Genomic DNA, 24,082 nt, shown 5'->3' on the forward strand with positions numbered 1-24,082 from the left:
CCGGCTCGCCTGGCGTAGAAGGTCAAGTAGGTTCAACAAGGTAACCCTGTCCCTACCTCTTCCTTTCTCTCCTCCTCCCCTGCTATCTTCTCTCTTCCAGAACAGCCTCCTCTTGGATCAGTTTCTCTCTGACCTTGGCTGACCTCTGCTGTGCTGGGTGTTTTTCCAAGGAACACAGCTGGCCCATCAGGCACTCAGAGGAGCAGAAGGCTGATTTCTTCCCCCAACAAACCACCCCGCACTGTCAGCAGCAGCACAGCACAGAGTCCCTGACGTGCTCAAGGTCATTCACAGATGACTTAAAGAGCAGGACACGATTCTAAATGTCCTGACTCACCACACATGTCCTGCCTTCAACCCAGACTCTCTCAAGGGTGCTCAAAGCCAGGATACCCATGACTGGAAGGGCACCAAACCTGAGCATTTCAGGCAAAACCATCCCCTTCAAAGTTTCTAAACTATACGACTCTGTCATGCCCCAGGATCCTCACAGCCACCGTGCTGGAGAACCAGGGCAGGCCTTTCCAGTTACTCAGCCTTTACATGGCTACTGGGGACTTTCTCACTTAGAGACGGGTGCTCAGCAGGGACTCGGGGCTAGCACTGCTCTGCATCAGGCTTTCCTGGAGCCAGACGCCTGCCCAGCATCCTCCAGCACAACTTTGGGGAGCAGCCTGAGGTGGGATGGATAAGCACCCTTTTCTTGGCCCCAGTTTCTCCAAGCCTACAGCAGGCTTTTTCTGTAAAGGGTCAGATAGGAAATATCTTAGGCTTTGCAGGGTCACATACTGTCTCTGTTGCATATTCTATTCTTCTTTGTAAGAACCATTCTTAGCTTGAGGGGCTGAACAAAAACAGGTGGCAGGCAGATTTGGCTCACAGGCGGGCCGCAGTTTGCAGACCCCTGGCCTAAGGAAAAAGCTGCAACGTTTTTATTGGTCCCTGTCAAGCACCTTCCCTCCCTGCTGACACCTCCAGATCACATGCCCAAGGACTGCCCCTGATACGGCTGCAGCTACACTCAGCCCCTGTGCTCAGATCCCAGGATGGCCTCCCTGCAGCACATTTCATTGAGAAGGCACAGTGTGTAGATCGCGAGCTAGTCTGTCTTCCTTGTGCTTAACCTGAGACGCACAAGGCCCACAAGGCCCCACCTTGTACTGTGAGGTCTCACCTGGCCATACTCATGCAGCCGTGTCCACCCATCTCCCCACCATGCGGTTGCCAATTGGTAAATGGCTTAACTCAGGCTCATCCCGCTCTGCCTCCTCTGCAGGGACAGGGCAGTTAGACCAATGGCATGGCAAGTCCCGTCAGTTCCACCTCTAAGCACAGCCAGGAACCAATCACTTCCCACCCCTCCACTGCTGTCACCCAGGCCACACCACTTCTTCCAGGACCACTGCCACCTCTCCCTTGTTCAAAGCCCCCAGAAGCTTTCCATCTCACACAGAGTAAAAGCCAATGTCTCTGAATAGTAAAAATAAATGCAACATCGAAGTCCTTCCATTGGCCCACGGAGTCCCTGGATCTGTACTGGCCACCTCCCACCTCCTTCTCCTATCTAATGCTGACTCTAGCCACACTGACCTCCTTCCTTACCCAACTTTCTTTTTCTTCTTAGCTCTGATCACCACCAACAGTTACATAATTTTTTGTGGGTTTTTTTTCCCCCTTCGGTCTTGTTTTTGTTTTTCTCACTAGAATATAAACTCCTCCAGAGTGGGGTTTAACTTCTTCAGTGTGGTACCCCACAGCACAATGCCCAGCACAGAACAGGTCCTCTACAAACACACAGGTTCTGTAGAATGCACAGGGACAGGTCCCCTGCTGATGGATGAGAGGTGGCAGCACTGCCAGGACGCTGTGCATCCATTTGCACTTGGATACTTTGTGCAAATAAACATCTTGATCTTAAGCCCCCTTGGTAGCCAGATAGACTAACAAAACAATGAAAACAGATGCACCTTGGAGCCTGCAGTCTCAAATTGTTGACAGTCCATCCTAAAGCAGCAACAACAAACTCAGATTTCGGCTCAACTAACCAATTATCCATGAGAAAAAACAACAAATGATTGCTTCAAGTTCAGAGTACACCTGCTCACAGCTCTTTGGCACTCACCATGACCAACCTGCCGGAACAGAGGGAGCAAAGGGAAGACATGGACTCTGACAGCAGGTCTGGGTTTCAAATCCTAGTGTTGCCTTTACAAGTGGTCTGATTCTGGATGTTACATGAAGATATTAATACTTATTTTACAAGGTTGTTGTAAGGCTTAAGTGGCTAATTAAATTTTTATAAAAGCTCCTAGTATAATGACTATGCATAATAATTACTCAATAAACAAGAATTTCTCTCCCTTTATAAATGAGGAATCTAAAATTCAAAATATCAAATGCCTTTCCTGAGGGCAGAGAGCTTGTTCCATAGCATGGCTGGGGTTGGAATCAATGGTTTTTGTTGGTGTGTTTTTCCCAGCATCCAGCCTCCCCTTCTGTTTATATTCCACACATTACACATTGCTTATGCCAGTAGAATAAAAGTGTGAATTCTCCCATCGACCTGCTTGTTGTAGACTTTGGGATAGGGCCTTCTGGACTACTGCTGGTTACTAATGATGACGCTCTTAAGGGGGTCACACGCAACTGAGAAACATGAGTGTCACAAGCAAAGGATCAAAAAGTTAAGAGAACTCACCTGCCTGGTTGCTAATTGTCCCTAAGATAAGCAAATGCAAGATGACTGTCTTCCTTTTACCAGGAAATGAACAGAAACCACACTCAGTATGAGGAGGGTGCCCATGGAGGCCCATGACTAGCACCCACTAGGGACACCACAGAACCTGATGCGGCCACACCTGAGATCTGGCACCAAAGTACAAAAGCCACATTCAACCCAAATGCTTCCACAAAGGGGCTGTTCTCTCCATACATAAGGAATTTTCTTTATGGAGCACATGCACTCAAAAATCCTGTCTATAAAGTAAATTTCTGTACAATGAAAGTGCTTCTTCCATTGTCTTTCATCATGAAGTTGAAAATGTGTTCCTCCTGGGGGAAAAAAGTCAGCCTCAGTTTTCCAGTCAATATGGCAGAGGAGGTAAAGGCTGTGCTCGCCTCCTCCCTCCCAGGACACATCAAAATTACAATACACTACAGAACCACCATCATTGAGAATTGCCTGAAGTCCAGCTGAACTGAAGTCCTACCTCTAAGGACATACAGAAGAAGCCACCTCGAGACTGGTAGGAGGGACAGAGATGCTTAGTGGACTAGTCTCATACTCGTGTATGACCATTAACAATCGGGAGGATATCTTGGCTGCAAAGGTTCTTCCCACTGCACAGGAGCAAGCGGTCCCAGCCTCACACCCGGCTTGCCAGCCCAGAGTTCCAGGAAGAGAAGTCCTCACAACTTCTGGCTGTGAAAACCAGCGGAGATTGTTCCTGAGTGACATGAAGGGCTGTTGGAGTCCCAGGCATTCCTCTTAAAGGGCCCCTGCATGGACTGACTCACTGATGGACTCACTCACTCTGAGCTCCAGCACTGAGGCAGCAGCTCAAAAGGCGCCAGAGACATATAGGAAGGAACTAAATTGTCTGGATACCAGGCAAGGGCTAGATGGACAGCTTTCTCCCAAACAGAAGTGCTAGTAGAATCCACTGTTTCTTTGTTAAGCCCTCCCCACCTGCCGTATGCAGACAGGAAGCCACTGCATCTCAGTTTCCATCAACCCGGTTAACACTCTTCACCCCGCCCTGGTGATTCCCTGAGACCCCAACCCACCCAACTTGCAGGGCCCATCCAAGCCACTTCCAGTGGCTTTTCCATAAGTCTGTCTTGGCTCATGCTTTCCTTAAATCAGACTTTCCTTAAATCTCTCAAAGGTTCACAAAACCCAAATAGCAGCAACTGGATTTGGCATGTCCAGTACCTCTTGCTGAGCAGCCCTAAGCCTGGCATTAGCAACAACCAGCCTTGGTTCACAGCTTAGCCTCTTGTGGATACTCCAAGCCCAGCATGGGCAGCAGCCATCTATGGATTGCTTTGTGCCTTGTTCCAGGTTGCCCAAGGTGGGGCACAGACTTTGGCTGAACTTAGTCTGCAGTGGGGCCCCTCCCAGGCAGCCCCAGGGCTGGCATCCCCAGTGGTTAATGACAGACTGAGCTGGAGAATCGCCTGGGCACCTCCAAGGACAACACACCCAAAGGGCAGACTAGACAGGCACCAGAGCTCTGCTAAGCAAATCCTGCTCTATAGGGTCAACCCTAGCACAACAGTTCCTCCACTATAGTCAAGGCCAGTCCTCACAACCAATCAGCCCAAGGGTCAATCCCTCCCCCCCACACCCCCCACTGACATGCAAACAGCAACCAAGACTCATCTACAACAGGAGAGCACACACAACCCACACAAGGGACACTCCTGGAGCACCCAGCTCAGGTGACCAGGAAGATTGTGCCACTGGGCCCCACAGGACACCTACTACATAAGGCTACTCTACTAAGACCAGAAGGCCTGCGTAATACATAGAAACAAACACAGGGAGGCAGCCAAAATGGGGAGACAAAGAAACATGTCTCAAATAAAATAACAGAACAAAGCTAGGAAAAGAACAAAATAGACTCGGGCAACCTACCAGATGCAGAGTGCAAAACACAGGTTATAAGGATGTTCAATGATCTCAGGAAGAACTTCAACAAAGAAATAGGAAAAATAAAAATGGAGATAGAAAACATAAAAAATAACCAGTCAGAAATAAAGAATATAATAACTGAAATAAAGATTATACTAAAGGGAATCAACAGTAGATTGGATGTAGAGGATCAAATCAGTGATTTAGAAGATAAGGTAGCAGAAAACACCCAAGCAAACAGAATCTCAAAAAAATGAAGATAGTTTAAGGGGCCTCCAGGACAACATTAAATGTACCAACATTCACATCATAGGGGTACCAGAAGAGAGAGAGCAAGAAATTAAAAACTCCAATTGAAGAAATAAGAACAGAAACTTCCCTAACCCAGTGAAGGAAATAGACATACAAGTCCAGAAAGCACAGGGAGTCCCAAACAACACTAACCCAAAGTGACCCACATCATAATTAAAATGCCAAAGGTTAAAGACAAAGAAAGAATCCTAAAAGCAGCAAGAGAAAAGCAGTGAGTTACCTACAAGAAAGCTCCCATAAGTCTGTCAGCTGATTTCTCAACAGAAACTTTGCAGGCCAGAAGGAATTGGCAGGAAAATATTCAAAGTGATGAAAGGCAAGGACCTACAACCAAGATTACTCTACCCAACAAAGCTATCATTTAGAATTGAAGGACACATGAAGAGCTTCCCAGAGAAGAAAAAACTAAAGGAGTTCATCACCACCACACTAAGCCAATATTACAAAGAATGCTAGAGAGATTTTTTTAAGACTAAATAAAAAAAGATAAAAAATATGAATAATAAAATGGCAATAACTACATATCTATCAACAATTACTTTCAATGTAAATAGATTAAATGCTTCAATCAAAAGACAGGGTGGCTAAATAGATAAGACAACAAGACCCTTACATAAGCTGCCTACAAGAGACTCACTTCAGATCAAAAGACACAAACAGACTGAAAGTAAAGGGATGGGGAAAAGGTATTTCTTGAAAATAGAAATGAAAAAAAATAAAATAAAAGCTGGGGTAGCAATATTTATACCAGATAAAATAGACTTCAAAACAAAGGCTGTAACAAGAAATAAAGAAGGACCCAGTAATCCCACTTCTGGGTATTTATCCAAAGAAACCCAAAACACTACTTTGAACAGACATATGCATCAATACGTTATTTCAGCATTCTTTACAATGGCCAAGATGTGGAGGCAGCCTGGGTGTCCATCGATGGATGAATGGATAAAGAGGAGGTGGTACATGTATACAATGAAATATTGTGTGGCCGTGGAAGGGAAATGGGTTCTTGCCATCTGCAGTGACATGAATGGACCTGGAGGGTATTGTACTGAGTGCAGTATGTCAGAAAGAGAAAGACAGATGGAATGTGATTTTGCTTATATGTGGAATCTAAAAAACAAAATAAACAAACAAAACAGAAATAAAGTTATAGACACAGAACAGTTCGATGGTTGTCAGATGGGAGAGCAGTTAGAGGGGTGGGTGAAAAAGGGAAAGGGATTAAAGAAGTACAAATTGGCTGTTACATAGTAGTCATGGGGATGTAGGGTATAGCATCAGGAATATAGTCAATAATATTCTAATAACTATGTATGGTGTCAGATGGGTACTAGGTTTATTGGGGTGATAGATGGGAAGGAGTTGGGGGACAGGGTGAAAAAGGTGAAGGGATTAAGAAGTACAAATTGATAGTTACAAAATAGTCATGGGGATGTAAAATAAAGCAAAGGGAATATAGTCGATAATATAGTAATAACTATGTATAGTGCCAGGTGGGTGCTAGACTAGTCAGGGAGATCATTTCTTAAATTATACAAATATCTAACCACTATGCTGTACACCTGAAATTAATACGAAATACTATTGAATGTCAACTATAATTGAAAAGTTTAAAAAGGGGGACAAAGATGAAGGGGAATAAAAGGTCCAAATTTCCAGGTATAAAACAAATAAGTCATGGGGATGTATGTAATGTACAGCACAGGACATATAGTCAATAATATTGTAACAGCATGGTACAGTGTCAGATATGGTTGCTGGACTTATCATGGTGATTACTTCTTTAGGTATATAAATGTTGAATAACTATGGTATACCCCTGAAACTAATATAATATTGTATGTTAGCTATATTTTAATTAAAATCTTTTAAAAGTCAGCCTTAGACATTATAAAAATGTAACTTCTTAAGGAGCAAACCATTTAGGTGACACATTTAAAGGACAAACAATGAGGAGACAGTCTAAACAATGTCTAAACAGATGTGAAAAGAAGCCGAATGTGAGTGTGCATGGCTGTGAGAAGAGAAAGCTGTTCCCAGAATGTGAGTCCAGAGTCAAGGACCTGAGGTGGCTGACATCCCAAATTTAGTGTCCCCGCTACTCCAGGAAGGAGGCAATGCAGTCCTGATGATCACACCTCACCTCACCATCCTCACCTGGCTGACCCCTACTTTGACATTAGCCAAAATGTCACTTTTTCAAAGAATGACTGGGTCACTCATTCATTCATTGACTCATTCATTCAACAAAATGATTTTTGAGCTCCTACTATGGGTCATATTCTCCTAATTGCTCTCTATTTTCAACTTTATAGTTACTTTCCATCTCCCTCACTAGACTGTCAGCTCCATAAGGACAGAGATCATATCTTATATGCTTGCCATTTCATCCCCAGCACCTGACACAGTGCTTGGAACATGGCAGGCACTCCGCAAATATTTGTTGAACTAATATATAAATGAATGAATCAAAGCATTCAAAATCTCCATTTATATTCCCAAATGCACCCTGTTGTCTACCTTACATAGCTACAATTAATGTCACGATCAATGAGACTTTTAAATTCGATAAAGAAGATTTATTAATTATTTTTGAATTTATTAACAGAGGAAGACAATAAGATGTAAAGCAATAGGCAGAAAGTTCCTTTCCCTGAGGGGCAGCCTCATTGCTATCAGCTAGAGAACAGACCTTAGGTGCATCCTGTGATCAGCAGAGGTAGTAGAGAGTAGTGGTTAAGGGGAAGGTGGATGGAGCCGGGCTGCCTGGCTTAGCATCTTGACCCCACCACTGACTAGCTGTGTGACTCTGGGAAAGCTGTTTAACCTCTCTGCCCCCCAGTTTCCAAATCTGGGAATAAGAAGACTATTACCTTCAGACGATTTCATTAATAATTAAATGAGCTAGTAATATGAACTGCTTAGAACAGTGCCTTGCACATGCAAAATACTCACTAAATGTCAGTTATTTTTATCTTCTGGAAGAATGAGAACAAAGATAGGATAATGCCAAGGAGTTTGATCTGCGTTTACTAAGTTCACAAACCACTGAAGGCGAATCTCCGAAATTTCCTATTACTGAAATGAAGTAACTCAAGGGCAGGTGGATGGTTTATCTACTGTAAACCATCTGTATTAGGCTTGGCTGGCTGGAACATAAATCTGTAAAGAAAACAGTCTTTCTCTTCCCCAGCCCAGCGTATGAGGTGTGATAAAAAAAATACAGTAATGTTTAAATTTAAAAAAATTAATTACAGTAAAAGATACATTGCCATTAACCCCCCTCAAAAGACTCTCCCTCACTTCAAACACACGTATCCCATCGTTCTTGCCACCTTCTGAAGCAGTTCTGGAAGTCCTCTTTTGTGAGTGTCTTTAGTTGCACTGTTGTGGCTACCTCAATGTCCTGAATCATTTTGACTTTGGGGAAGAGCCAGAAGTCACATGGTGCCAGATCTGGTGAATAAGGTGGATGAGGACACACCGTCGTGTTTTTATTTGACAGAAATTGCCATATACCAGAAGCGATGTGTGACACGGAACGTTGTCATGATGGAGATAAAGTAAGAACACTCACGAAAGAGGACTTCCAGAACTGCTTCAGAAAATGGCAAGAATGATGGGATAAGTGTGTTCAAAGCAAGGGGAAGTATTTTGAGGGGGATTAATGGCAATGTGTCTTTTGCTATAATAAATTTTTTTAATGTAAACATTCACCGTACCTTTTGCTCATGCCTCGTATCTACCGCCGGGGCCTCACATGTAGCAGGGTTTTCTAGCATGACTGCCACACACAGAAATACAGACTTGAGATGGGGCCTCATCTGTCAGGCAGCCGCCAGATGCTTTCCTGCTCTTGGAGAAAACCGGAGCCAGACTCACCGTCACCTCGCTCGCCATGGCCTTTCTGTTTCAAGTGTCTGGGCAGGGGGCAAGGATGACTGGGTTCTAGAAATTCAATAAAAAAGATGGATTGAATCCTTGAAGAGGTTCCATGTGAGAAACACTCAGTAAGCCCTGCATAGGATCATCTAGAAAAACAGCTGGAAGGAATGGCTGAGGTCATTCAGTCCAACTGCTGATTTTACAGATAAAAACTCAGAGCCCTGAGGGATTCAGACAGGAGTTCCCAAATGCCAGCCCATGGGGAAAAGAAAACTTGACTCTGGGTCCTTCCCGGTATCTCTTCCTTTCCTTCCACCTCGGGAGAAGGGCCTCCCTGCACCTAGCTCCTCAGATACTAATCTGGGGATAATCCTGGTGCTGACTATGTCCTGTTTCCCACCAGATCTGCCTCCTATCCTCTCCACTCTGCTCTCTGCCCGGAGACAGGCCTGGAAGCACCACATCAATGGGCAGCCTCTGTGTCTGGTTCACAGCCAATGGGGCAGGCAGCAGGAGATCACAGGAGGGTGGAGGGAAGTAGAGAGGTCAGTGAATTCATTTCCTGGCTCCCTTCCCACCAGGGAGAGACCCAGCATACTGGCCTGGCTTGACCCTCCACTGCAGGTGGCTGCTCCCTTCAAGGAAGCCCTCTCCTTCAGGGCGCCCCCTCTCCTGAGCTCATCAGGCCTCCCTGGCAACCGCGCCACTGCGCTCAGACCCGGCGCCACCCCTGTGGCTCCCCCACACCTCGGCCTGTGTGAGTGTCCCCACCTGAGCTGTGTGACTGTGAGGTTGCTGTTTCCTAGTCCTACCCTGACGGGGGTAAGCGTGGACTCCTGCCATGACTTCTCTTCCGTGCCCCAACCCCAGGCCCTCTGGCCTGGACGGCTGCAAGAGCCTCCTCACTGGGCCCCCACGTCATACCTCTGCTTCACGCCTCTCAGAGGTTCCCCACTGCGCCTCCAGTAAAGCCAGTGCTCCTCGCCAGACCCAGGCTGCTCTGCCGGCCTCCCAGACCTAGCCTCAGCTGCCGCCTCTCCCTTCCTCACGTCCCAGGCACTTCCCTGTACTGAGATGTCACACTGCTGGTCTCTCTGCCTGGCATTGGCCCCCATCCAGTCACATGCTGTCCCCTCACCTCCTGGGAGAGGCCTTCCATAGCAACGTCCTCCCACTTTTTTTTTCTTTGTCCCTAAACTGTGCTCGTGTCTTTCCGAGCACTTAAAAATTTTGTAATCATGTATTCTTTTTGTTTACTTTTTAAATGACCGCCTCCCCACCTGGAATGTAAGTTCCATGTGCTTTGGAACTAGGTCTGTTTTTTAAGCCCTATCGCTAACACACGGTAGGTGCTCAAGGCACATTTGCCAAATGAATGACTGGGCATACGTTCAAATAAAGGAAAGGATTGTTCTTTAATCTGAGAGTGTGTCTTTACTTTGTTGGGGAGGAGGATGCTAATATTGTCCTTTCTTTCATAAAATTATTGTAAGAATGAATAGTAGTTGTCAAAAATTTTAAATGGCAGCCTTATGCAGTTCTCCAAAATAACTCTGCAAAGTTATAAGTCTATGATATCCAAAAGTAAGCAATGTTTTGAGGGTCACAGTGTTGGACTCCAGACAGGTGAACTGAGTAACAGAGAAGAGGTGGGTCCTGTGATGAGACTCAGGGCCTGGGTTCAAGACCCAGTTCTGCTGCTTGGTTGCTGTAAAACTGAGCAAGTTATTTAACTTCTCTGTACCTTGATTTCATCATTTGTAAAATAAGGATAATAACAGGATCTACTTCAGAAGATTTTTGTGAAAATTAAATGAATTAATACTTGTGAAGTTCTTAGAATAGGGCCCAGCATAAACATGTGCTTAACAAATGTTAATGCTATTATTTGTTATATTATTATTATTATTATTATTATTATTATTATTTATTATGCCCAGGTCTTTTAAGTCCCCAACCAGGGCTCTTTTCTCTTTAAAATGTTACCTCCCAACATTATCTGTTTAAATATTATCTGGCCACTCACTCCTAAATGTCAACCAAAATTCAGCGCTTGGAAAACAATCCCCCTCCAGCCAACCAAATTATTCTCTGGATCGGTGAGCACAAACCCTAATAGAATGTATCCATTTTGAATAGAAATGTTTCTAAAATATTTTGTTGTTTCCTGCTTCTTAACCGATTTTGAGGAAATGAGTATCATGACGGAAATACATGGTGCCAGGGAGCCCCCAGAATCACCACAGGGAAAACCAGCTGGCTTAGGCCCCTCAGAGCTGGGCTGGAACCCCTGCTCTGTCCTGAAGGCACTAAACACATCCCCAGCTCCGTTCTTCTTGTGTGCGAGGTGGGAAGAGCACGTGCACTGAGAGGCTACTGTGGTCCTAATGAGTCAAGCACACATACTGCTAGCTGCTAAAACTCTTTTCTTTTTTCTTTCTTCTTTTTTTTTGGTTAATAATATTATAATTTGCCTAGGAGAATGCCTTAATTTAGGGCTCCAGGCAGAATTCTCTTTTCCCCATGTTCTGCCAAACACCCAGCCCAGAAGAGTCAGGTTAACACCTCAGAGGGAACAGGCCCCTCAGGCTCTGTGCTCAGGGAATTCTCTCCTGGGGGTGTTCACATGGCCTGACCCACAGGGCAAGTCACTCCTCAGGCTGCTCCCCAGGCAGGACAGGCTTTTGAAGCTGTGATATTTCTGAGTTTGGGCTTGGACAAAGACACCATTCTTCCTCACAGCCGCTCACACCCTGAGTCAAGCAATTTTAAATGAATTCTATTTCCTTTCAACAGAAGGCTATTTGAAAATGCAAAAACCATATTTGTGAAAGAATTCTAGCATTTTATTGACAGAGTCAATTCCATTAAATTCCGTGCTCTATCCCAGGTGTATTTAGACTTTCTGAGTCTCAGAACTATTCTCCCCACCCTCAACAATATCACATACCCACATCCCAAATATACAAATGCATATGGGTTATACACTCAATGTTTCATGTTGAAGGGGGCCCATATCAAATAATAGTATAAAGTAGATATTAATAAGGCTAAGAATAAAAGATGGGAAAATAATGAGCTTCTATGAAAATAATAGCTATCTTTCTAATGCTATATATTATCTAGAACCTGGAAACCAAATCAATGCATTTTCTGACTACAGCATCAACAAAATTATCTGATTTCTAAATTAGTCCTGGAATATACTTACAAATAAATAGCACAGCTATAAAGAAAGAATGAATGCATAAATTTAAGACAGGAAGCAAAACTGGATTCAGAAATATTATTCTTGCATTTGAGATTTTACAAATATATGTCCATATCTAATTTTACAACTCCCATAAAGCCTAATTTCATTTGTAAAATATACCAGGGGACCCTAGCAAGTTCTGTGGAACGCTGCAACTAAGAGTCCTTTTTAATTATTTGCATATCTCACAATCCACAAATATGAGGCAAGCGCCAAGAGTTAGTTAACACGATGGAGGATTTGGGTCTCTGCCCCCAAAGAGCAAGCAATTTGCAAAACTTTGTTCTGAGACACATGAAAACCATGGCCTTAGCTACCATTTTAGGACATTCTTTTCTGCAGGGGTTCATCTTCATTCTCTCCAAAAGTATATCAGGGTCCTATTGTGTTTCAATGGAACCAAACTCCTAAGGCTCAGGGAAATCATTTCAGAAACAAAAAGAGGTGAGATTATCTCTCAACAATCACTTCATTAGCATAAATCTGGATGTGCGATATATGGTCATTTTGTTTTAGCTCACAACCACCTTTCCAAGTGATAAAATTTAAATTGATTGTGCAGAGCGGGTGGGAAAGAAAAACACCACATACACATCACATCACATCACATCACTTCACATCATATCACATGCACACATATCATAGGATGTAAATTCAACAAGCAGAAGTAAAAGCAGAACTGACCTAACCTGAACATATGCACAAAGAACTGCTCCCTCTCTCCCTCCCTACCTCGCTCCCTCCTTTCTTCCTTCCTTTCATACCTTTTCCATCAGCAAGGCTAGGTGACAACAGCAACATCTCATACTCTCCTTGCTCCAAAGACCAAGGGGCAACTTATGAGCAAACTCAAGTGACATGACCCTCCTAAGGTTGGGAACGTCTCCACCAGCACTTGCCCCTTTTTAAGTTTTACTTCCTAGGAAATCCCAGGCTTTGCAATCCATGCATGATATTAGGCTCCTAAGCATTTCTTGAACCCTTCCTGGAAACCCCGAGATGAATAAGGCCCCACCTCTGTCTGTCCTCAAGTCCTCAAGGAACAGGCAGCCCAGTGGGAGAGAAAGAGCTCTGGGATGCACATGGGGTCACAGGTGACTTGCACAATCCAGCCCACGTGTGAAGGTGCCTGGAGGAGGCCTCCCTTTCAGAACAGTTACCTCTCCTAACTGGCCAACAGGACGTGCAATTCCACACAGGAATCCTCGGCCTCCCTTCTCAACATTGGGGCAGATCTCAAGGAAAATACTGCAGTCCCGCAAGGGTGGGCTTCCCCTCAGGGGACCCATGCATAGAGCCCACCTTCCCATTGCATATGTTACCCTGGGGCTGTTTCCCACTATCTTCTCTTCCCCTCTTCCTGAAAATACCATGAGATTCTTAACTGAAGGAAATCAAAATCCATTCTGCTTTAACCTGTCTGGAGCATTTGACACCATGCCTTAAATTAAAGCAGGAACACCCTGGCATCAGGACCACAGCCTCTTGGGCCAACTTCCCTTCATTCTTGGACTCTAGCACACAGCTCAGTCTCCCCGGCCCATCTCTACCTGTTCCGACTCTGGGTTCCCCACCTGGAAAAGCATACTGGACAGATTTTACGTACTTCAGACCAAGGGGTGCCACACTGTGAAACCTCTGCTGCTGTGTCCTTTTCTCCAGCTTGTATTTGAAGAACATCTGGGCTTTGTATTCATTTTCCTTTAAATTAAGGAAGTACATGGCCCAAGCAGTTACTTGGGAAAGGTAAAAGGTAAAGGTAAGTACAATACAATAGCAAAAATCTCACACAGCCCTGCTTATGTACCTGGTATGGTTCTAGGTGCTTTGCCTATACCCATCACTAAACCTCACTGCCCCTATGATGTCAGTATTCTGATTATCCCCATTTTACAGGTAATGAAAGTGAGGTCCCAAAAGGTTGGTTACCTTGCCCAGGGTCATCCAAATAATCAGTGGTAGAGCTGGCATTTGAACCTCAGTAGTCCAGTCAGTGGCACCACTCACCAGGAAGGGAACGCCATCAGCATGACAGCAAAGGTACTTCTGTGTCCCCTTACATGGAACTCTAACTCTATGAACACCCAGCTGGCCATAGAGATAAACTACATTTGTATGTATTGCCTGAGTCCACATTTACATGTCGCTTTCAAGAAGCACTGGGTTTGCTGGGGTGAGAAGGGAAGAAGAGAGGAGATTTCTGTCCTTGAAAGATTCTATTTTAATTTTTTTTTAAAAAAGAACAGACCAAGCCCTGGATTTCAAGATCAGTTTTCAAGGTCTCCAGACATGAGACAGTCATCTTAAAAGGGAAACATGACAGGAGTCTGACCTCTGTGTGGCCTCCTTGCTCCTACTGCAATGCTTTCAGGCTCAGCAGCATGGGAGACCACTGTCCACGGAGCCAAAATGCCACTAATATCAGATCAGATATTCATACCAACAGGCTTTGGAAGGTAGTGAACGCAGAAGGTGCCACATTCTCTAGTGCTAAGACAGTGGCATTAATCTAAATTTATTAATAACTAAACTAAGGCATAAAAGGTCAATTAATTAGCTCTAGAAGTTCTATACAAACTCAAGAACTTGCTCTATTATCCTAGCCTAACTTCCTAGAAACACTAAATCTCAACATGCCACAATGGAAGTTCTTCAAACTCAAGTCCTTTGGGGAAAGGTGCTGGCTGACAGGCAGAGGATGATTGGTCATTAAGATGGTGATGACTAAGATGATGCAGAAAAGAATGGCAGCAATGACAAGAACAGCAAGCACTTGTGCAACATCTACTGTGGGTCAGGGACTATGGTGACTACTCTTCATGTTTATCTCATTTAATCTTCACAACAACCATGAGAGGTAGGTACTGTCACAACACCCATTTAAAAGATGGAGAATTAGATGAGAGAAGCCAACTAGCTAACTGGTTCAAGGTGTCATGGTTGGGGTCATGATATGAACCTGGGCCAATCTGACTCCATAATTTCACATTCTTATCCAACGCTTGACTGTCTCTTCCTACAAGAAAATCTTATTATAGAAAGTTCTGGGAACAGAGTATGCTGATTATTCAACTTTTCTGGTAAATACATATGTAATCAGTTCCAAATATACATTTAAATTTTTCCAAAATATTCACGGTCCTCTTTCCTGTCTTAGTAAATATAGTATACTAAATATAAATCTACTTCTGTTTTATTAATAAATACACTCAGGACTATCTCCTAGCTTTGTCACAACAATTAGATCTGGCTGTAGAGTATTTCAGATATAGGTACAAAAATTGAGGATGACTATATTAGTATATAGCCCAGTCTGTGTCTGTGTGTGTGTGTGTGTGTGTGTGTGTGTGTGTGTGTGTGTGTAATATATAATATATACTAATATACAAGGTATGGTCAAACAACACAGTGAATGTTTAAACTTGAAAAATGTATTACAGTAAAAGACACATTGCCATTAATCCCCCCTCAAAATACTCTCCCTCACTTCAAACACACTTATCCCATCATTCTTGCCACGTTCTGAAGTAGTTCTGAAAGTCCTTTTTCATGTCTTTAGTTGCACTGTCATGGCTGCCTCGATGTCCTGAATAATTTTGACTTTGGGGAAGAGCCAGAAGTTACACGGTGCCAGATCCAGTGAATAAAGTGGATGAGGACACACCATAATGTTTTTATTTAACAGAAATTGCCATATACCAGAAGCGATGTGTGTCATGGAATGTTGTCATGATGGAGATAAAGTAAGAACACTCATGAAAGAGGACTTCCAGAACTGCTTCAGAAAATGGCAAGAATGATGGGATAAGTGTGTTTGAAGGGAGGGGGAGTATTTTGAGGGGGATTAATGGCAATGTGTCTTTTACTGTAATAAAATTTTTAAATTTAAATATTCACTATATTTTTTATCATACCTCATATATCTTACTTTCACATATGTACATAATATGTAAATATATCTTATATATTTATATATTATACCGAGGGTGCCAAAAAATGTATACAGGTGGACGCTTTGGTCAACGTTGCTCAAGCAGTAGTTCGCCATAATCAGAAGTGTCTGGACACTGATGGTAACCACTTTGAGCACCTGTTGCAATTGCAGAAGTCAAACGTGACTTGTATTCATCTTTCACTATAGATATATATTGAGTATTACAATTTTAATAGTGTTTCCCTTTCTTAAAATGTGTATACATTTTTTGGGCATCTTCTGTATATTTTGTTCTTTATAATTTGTGTCTTATTTTATACTACCCCTAGGCATGCTCTTAAGTGGGATACTAAAAAATAAGCTCTAAGCAAATTTATTTTATTTGCCTTTGTCTTGTAAAAGTTCAGCTAAATTATTTGGGTTGAGAAATAGAGGTTTCGCTGTCGTGAGCTGCACCAATGACCACCCGCCCATAATGTGTTTAGAGAGTAAGAGGCATGCTGAGGAACAGGAAGAGGAGCAAATGAAAACTTAGAAACAATAAAGCCCAGCGTACAAACTAAAATGACCAGTCCCCTCACCCTAAGGAAAGTCCTGGTTCTCATAAGGGGCAGTCACTGTATTTTTATCTCGCGGTTTAATGTTTTTGCAGACATGTTAAATCATAAAAATCCAAGAAACCATATCTCACCCCGAAACCACACAATATATTTTAAGGAACGTGTCCCTTTTCTAAGAAACTGCTTGATTTGCAGGAAGTGGCAAAGTGGCAGGTGTGTTCCCATGATCAGCCAAAGAAACCAAATAAACGTTCCACTGGGCAAACCTGTTTCTCTCTGATAAACAGCTGCCTGCTGCACTAAGGAGGGAAAGGAACCAAAGGACTGCCCGTGTTTGCCTGCCACTTGCGTTGTTCCGTTTACATTGAAAAGGAAGATGGCGGCCCACGCTGCTCTGCAGCCAGGCCATCCCCAGGCCCTGTGTGGGCTGGAGGTTTCAAATCCCCAGCTCTAGACAGAGGCCTCCACAGGCCTTCTGTCTTCTAGGTAGCATGGAAAAGGTTGGCTCGACTAGGAGTTGCAGGACAAGCAGATTTCACATGAAAAAGAGATTATTATGCAATAGCTAGACTCAGAGGGAGTGGGGGGAGGAGGGGTGTAGGGGAAGAGTGTCCATCTTTACTTGCTCCCAAAGCAGCCCCTCTCACACCACTCACCACACTGTACATCACCGCCTGCCTGTCTTTATCCCCAGTAGACTGTGAGCTCCTAGAAGTCAGAGACCATCCACCCTGGGCACATAATGAGCACTCAGTACATGATCATTATTGTCGCTACAGTGTGTGCTCAAGGAAAACCTGTTGAACGAATGGAATAGAGGAAGGCATGGAAGAATGTGACTTTTCACCTGGATATCGCTTGCCGAATGCTGGAGTTCAGTAGCTGGGATAGGAGTCACTATTTCGCAGCTTTAGTTTGTTGTGTTGTAAGCAGGGTTAAATAAAAGTACATTTTAAAACATAGCAAAAAGGAGCAGAGCTGAATGGGCTTGCTGGAAGTTGCAGACTGAAATCAGGGGATGTGCTGTCCAGGAAAGGGGTGCCAGCTGGCTGCTTAGGGGGCATGGAGGTCAAAGCAAAGTCCTAATAGAAAGGGTCTGAGGGACACCATCGAAAGGGTCCCCTAGCCACACAGACAATAGTGGGACAATTTTCAGAACCCCCTTAGGGCTTACAGAGACAGACTGGCGAGGATGGGGCTGGATGGGAGCTGCTGGGTCAGCCTGGGCCAGCTTCACAGTGGTCCTGCCAGTAAATACCCTCCAGGAAAATGGGGCCTTGCAGTGAAAGAGCTGCTGTGACAGTGACCTAGGCAGGCAGTCAGACTGCAGCACTGTGGGCAGGGCTGTGCCCTCCCCTTTGGCTAAGAAGTCTCTCGAGCTGCCCTTCTCCCAAGAAGCCATGGAGTGAAAAGGCGTGGACAACTAATGTTTATGAATTCCTGCTATGGACCGCTTCATTCTCCCATGAAATGTCTATGAGGCTGGTGACATCATTTACATTACACAAAACTGAGGCTGAGAACTATAACTAACCTACAATCACAGTGGGAAGTAGTAGAACCAGAACTTTTATTTTGGAATGACTGTTCCAAGGCCAAAAGAGAACCTTCGGACCCCAGGGACCCAGCCTGCCCCCCCAGGCCTGTCGGACGCAGCCTGGTGGGGCACAGAGTTGGACAGCAAGTTGCTGTTGGCACAGCCTGCTCTCCTGAGTGCTTTGCAGGCTCTTTCCCACAGCTGACTGCCTGCCGGCGCCTATCCTGGAGGTACCTCCATCTGGAGACATAGTCTTGTCTCCTGAGTCTCAGCTAGACCTGCTGTATGTCTAGCTCACCTGCCTGCTCCAAGCTAGCTCTCTCCTGACACTTTTGTTAACCCAGCTCCAAACAAAAAGATGCCCCAGGGCCAATGTTCCCACCAGGGCGGTGGTCTCTGGGATGTTTGCATAGGCAGCAGATTCCGGGGCCCTACCCCAGACCCACAAAGTCAGAATCTCTGGGACTGGGGCCCAGGAACCTGCATTTTTAACAAGTCCCCTTTAAACACTATACCAGCGAGTGTGGGCCAGCCTCTGCTCCCTATGTCCAGTCTCCCTATGAACACCTGCCACCCATCTCCCAACCCCAAAATTGCAATAGTACATGTTTAAGATAGAAATTGGGGGGGGGGAACTGAAAATAATTAAGAAAAAAATATTTGACATATTTTTTTACCATGTGAGAGAAGCACTTAACATTTGGAATTAATTCCTTCTGGTATTTTTCTCTGCATATCGACACAGATAAGGTTTCCCTTTAAAAAATGGCATTACACCAGACTGTTTCGAGGCCTGCTTCTGTTGCTCAGTAGAGCACAAACACAGGCAGCCCTGCCACCTGGACAGATGCTCGGGCACTCCTGCGGTGTCATCAAGGTACTTTCACCATGGTGGCTACTGACACCATAGGGCTACACGCAGTGGTGCTGGTGCTGGTGCAGGAGGACGGGAAATTGAAATCAGGCTGCGAAGGTTTGAAAATGTGTGTTTCTGCTGACACTGCCCATCTCCCCCACCTCCGAAGGTTACCATCTACAGATGGGTCAATTCCAAGAACACTCGAATTTTTTAAATCCTAAAAGGTTAGCAATGGAAAAAATTTTAGAGGTTATCAGGCTCAACCTCCTCACTTATAAATGAGGAAATCAGAGTCAAGACATATTTAGCCTCTGCTGGAGACACAGTGTCTCCTCACCAAGCCCAGGGTCCTCCAGGTCTGCCATCTGTGCCTGGACTCTGCCCTTCCCCCATGGCCTACCATGCTTGACAGAGGGCAGCAGCCACATAGGGCAGGCCCAAGGATTAGGGTCTCGGAACATGCCTTTCAAATCTCAAGGATCTCTCATTGCCATCACCACAACTCTTGGCCCAACAGCCAATTTTCAGATCCAAAGGTATCTCAGACGGGCTGTGGAATGTTGCTGGGGAGTGTCCCGCTCATCGCTACGGAATTCCAAAGGCATCAGGCCCCCACACTCAGCAGAGCAGTCCCGTACGTGGAGGAGGCTTGGGCCAGCTGAGAACCATATTCCGGCTTCATGCTGCTCAAGAATCTTCTCGGACCTTCACATGGTAATTCGGGCACAATCCCCCCCAAATCCCAGCACGTGGGACAGTCATGAGCAGCAAGACTCGGTTGAAGAAAAATGACCAAGTTCTGGCCACACAAAAACTCCCTTGAGTGTTCCCACTTATGTGAGCCTGTTTCAGTTTCTGGCTCTTCACCCCTCTTTCTGACTTGGGGGAGGGCTCCCCTAGCACTGCTCAGTAGTCTGGGGTACATGTGAATTCAAAGCAAGGCCCCTGGACTTGAAGCAGACAGCTAGCAAACATGAATTCATTCATTCATTCTTCAACCCTCTGAGCATTTCTTTCCTGGGCAAAATGTCAATAAGTTTTCTTATTTTAAAATTTTTATCATTATTATTATTAGTTTCAGGTGTACAAAACAATGCAATCCTTATCCTTTCCACCCCTCACAAAGTGACAACCCCCTCCCCCCAGCCACTGTCCCCCCACCGCTGATATCTTACATATCTATTACAATTTCAAATACAGCTTATTTAATACCCATGAGGACTCTATGAAACGGGACATATTCTTCCCACATTAAAGATGAGGACCCTGGGGCTCAGAGCAATGAGCAGAGCAGATTGACTACAAGCCAATAAGGAAAGCTTCAAGCCTCTCATGCAAGGGCCCCTTCCAAGGCTCTAGCAATTTACAAAATTAAGATATTTTAGCTGGAATTGGTTAAGAGCACTGTCTCTTTCCGCTCTGAAGTCTCCTCCTGCTGTATTTCCCTTCATATCAAGTGCTGTTAGAGCAGCTATAGGCATTTTGGGATCCAGCTAACGGGAAGTTGATTTGGGGATCAATTTAGTTTGAGTGTAGTGGGCTTGATGCCTTCACAGTCACTTTAATGCAGAGCAGGTATTGCTAGCTGCCCCCATAACTGTCCCCACAGCTTCCAGGAATACAGCTACCGCCCACTGGGCTGACTCGCTGTCATCAAGACTCAAAGGTATAACACCTGGCACCTAAGATATGTGGGAAGTGGAGCAAAAACAAGGATTGAAATAGACCCAGAAGCTAGTCTGTGGAAATTTCTTCCAGTCATCAGACACGAGGAACTATAGGAGAATTTAGTTCTCACTGATGCCTACTCAAAAGGGGAAGTTTTTGCCTGTCAGAATATATTTGATAATACATTGAATACAGTTATAAACATACCATGCACTTTTGCCCTTTTTGATGGGAATTATGTAAAATAAATTGTATCAAAATTCCTGCGTTGTAGGACCCAAACCTGTGGCCATACAACAAAATGAGGATGCCTGTGTATGAAGTCACATTGTATGCTCTGTAACTATAAATGATAATAAAAAACAATTGTGTCAACCATGCTAGAAGAAAAACTAAGTGATCTTTTTGGCCTCTCTTTAGAAAAATTACAAAATCATTATCATATGAAGAGGCGATCAAAGAGTATTCAGCCAAAAGATGCTAAGGGAAGAATGTATTTTAGAGGTTTCATAGGCAAATAATTCATAAAACTATTTTGTTACTTTTCTGGATTCTGTAAAGTTTGTGACACATGTCAGGTTTTTAAAACTTATGTTAGACGTGGTTTCTTTTATCATTCTGCATAAATTTTTCACTATTGCATCTAACCTTGTATTTGTAATTTTATATTCTTTTTCTTAAAGAGGTCCTCAAAATTGCAAAAGTTTCAAGTCCTACAAAATCTCTGCCCAGACAGGAAGTGGCAGACCCCAGACCGGAAACCCTGACTCTGGGATTCCCTGCACCTCACCCCAAATGCACCGGTCATTGGGCTATGAGGGACAGGGTGCTTGTGGAGGAGGGTGAAGGGTGATAAATTAGCCAACAGGGTCCATCATCGCAGCCAATACATTAGGCTTCTACCTCACCTGGGAAGGCAGACAAGAGGTTTTCTGAGGACCTGAGTATGCAATCTAACAAAACTGGACTCTTGGAACTAAGTGCCTTGATTAAGGATAAATAAGCCAAAGTCCCCAAACAACATAACTCAACCTGACTTGATTCTTCCAGGAGTCATATTCACTAGACTTGCACTGTCCAAAATGTTACATGTGGCTATGTCAATAGAATTAAAATGAACTAGAATTAAAAATCTAGTCCCTTAGTTGCAGTAGCCACATTTCAAATACCCAATAGCCTCATGTGGCCAGTGGCTATTGTACTGGACAGTGCAGACAGAGAATGTTTCCATCATCCCCCAGAATTCTACTGTTCAGTTCAACTGACTTAAATATTCATTATTAAGACACACCTAAGGGCTTCTTCTCACGAGGAGGGCATTTTCAGGTGAGTGTGGCCGGTGCATGAGGAGACAGGAATAAGTTGGAGAAGGGAAGGACTGTCCAGGAGAAGCACAGGGGAGCAGCCCAGCAGCAGAGAAGGGCCGAGGGACAGCCAGGGAGGACATGGAACCCAGGCTGGCTGAGCGGTGGAGCCTTGCAGAGAATAAGTGTATCATCAGACACATGAGCCAAGAAAATGATTTAAATCACACCCAAGAAAGAGTAAGGAATGGAAGTATTAGCTCCAGAATCAAGGTCATTTCTCTCTCTCTCTCTCTCTCTCTCTCTCTCTCTCTCTCCACACACACACACACACACACACACTCACTTGCACTCACATTCATCTCTCACACACTTTAAAGTGCACTTTGCACTCCTAGTCTTTGTTGGGGAATATTAGTTACAGCTTTGTGTGCTGGGATATCTATAAGTAGAGATTGTAGAACTGCTAGCAGCAACATCTTCCACTTCCTCAGGCCTCCCCTCCACTGCTACTCCACTCCCCAAAGAGTTGCTGCCAATTCCAGACCTCCTCAGAGATCTGAAGAGCAGCGTTCCCTTCCTCCTGGGGCTTCAATGACGCCGGGCCCCAGCTCTCCTGCGGGGCCTGACTCAGGGAATGGACCCTGCACCCAACCTCCCATATTATGAGATGAAAGGGCAGCTTGGGGACCCCAGCTCCTCTCATGCACTGCCAGGGGAGGCACGACTTCGGTGAATTCTAGAGCAAGAAGGCCCAGCAGTGAGGGACCCACACTCCTCCTACAAAGTGGCAAAGGGCAAGTGACAACTACGTTGAGTTTTAAAGTTACAAGTCCTTTTTATACAGTGTGTCATTTAATCCTCTGCCCATTTTCCAAATGGGGAGCCTGAGGCTCAGAGAAGTTAAGGAACATCCCCACTGTCACCCAGCTGGTACGTGGTGGATTCAAGCCCACGTGTGCGATTCCAGAATCCTGAGTCCAAGTCTAGGCCAGGTGTGGGCCAGCCAGGCAGCTGCCTGAAGGACAATTCTCTCGGGGGCTCTACTGTACTACCAGGCGATGAGAAAGGGAAGGCCAGTTATCGCCATTCTCTGGGCAAGGTGCATTAGATCACTGGGAAATGTCAACGGGCCCTACCTTGGCCCAAGAACATAGTGCCCTCCCCTGGAAAACAGCACTCCACTCCGGCCCCTCTCCTGCTCCTCACTACACAGCTATCGATAATCTGTAGGGAACAGGCCTGAATCGCTAGTCTGCCTGGGAGGTCTGCCTGTTGCCCTACGGTCCTGCTCTCACTAGGTGGGAGCCCTGAAATGAGCCAGCAAGCTGGAAACGTGGGCTCACACATACTCCTTCTTCACTCAGAGGCTCCAGGATCCCCAGGCTGCCACCGCCATCTGATTTCACAGATGCACTTGGCTAGAAAGACTGCCCCTGCTTTTGACCCAACCTGGTCCTTTTCTAAGAAATTTGTCTGGTGTACAATGGATGCGTCCAAACTTGCTGCCCTCCCCTTCCACCCTGGGGTAACAGGGACAAGGATTCCAGTAAAGGTCACAGAGAAAACCAAGGAAACAGTAGGGCAGCCATACACTAAAAGCCCCCAACATCGCTCCCAACCCCTGGTTCCACATGTATTTCTACTCACAGAAGAGAGCTTGCATCCAAGCAGGGGGATTCGGAGTTTTAATTAAACTTTATCAAAACACAAAACTCATTTCCTCTGAAATGTGCTTCCCAATCATAATGTGATGGCATCAGGGGACTGAAGGGATGATGGTGGCAGGTGTTGCCCCGCCAAGGGCCAAGCTCGGCTGGGGGCTGCCCTCTCCTGCCCTGGATAGCTCTTCTACATGAGTCCATAGGACCAGGAGGAGCTCCTGCCAGCTGTCCTCGGTGTGTCCCCAGCACCCTGCCTGGCTGGGACTCAGCAAACATTAGTTGAACAAATGAGACTCCTGCTAGCTCGGAAGGGAAATGCCTGCTCACAGCACGCTCCAGAAGTCCCTGGTAATTCACTTGCTCTCTCTATTCTGAGCATTCATGTGGGCTGGTTTAGAGCACAAGCTCACTCAAGAGGCAACCCTCCAGAGAAGAACAGGGGTTAACTGTGTTTACTGGCAGCTGTCTCC

The 24,082-nt window shown here is 45.0% G+C and overlaps 1 protein-coding gene across 5 annotated transcripts in view; it reads right to left on the reverse strand.

Annotated features, from left to right (window-relative positions):
* Positions 1-24,082, reverse strand: part of HIVEP3 (HIVEP zinc finger 3) — a 437,965-nt gene that overhangs the window by 309,361 nt on the left and 104,522 nt on the right. Inside the window, exons 1-2 of one of the 5 annotated variants that reach the window (XM_019643810.1) lie at positions 9,758-9,915; positions 8,831-8,896 (exon numbers count right to left, since the gene is read on the reverse strand). The exons of 3 other annotated variants lie outside the window; for them this stretch is intronic. The gene's annotated coding sequence lies outside the window, so the exon portion shown is untranslated. Of the gene's footprint in view, positions 1-8,830; positions 8,897-9,757; positions 9,916-24,082 lie in introns of those variants that run through there. One more of the 5 variants, XM_019643806.1, reaches the window with a different exon arrangement.

This window comes from Hipposideros armiger, unplaced genomic scaffold (assembly GCF_001890085.2).
Source record: "Hipposideros armiger isolate ML-2016 unplaced genomic scaffold, ASM189008v1 scaffold_82, whole genome shotgun sequence".
Taxonomy (NCBI): Eukaryota; Metazoa; Chordata; class Mammalia; order Chiroptera; family Hipposideridae; genus Hipposideros; species Hipposideros armiger.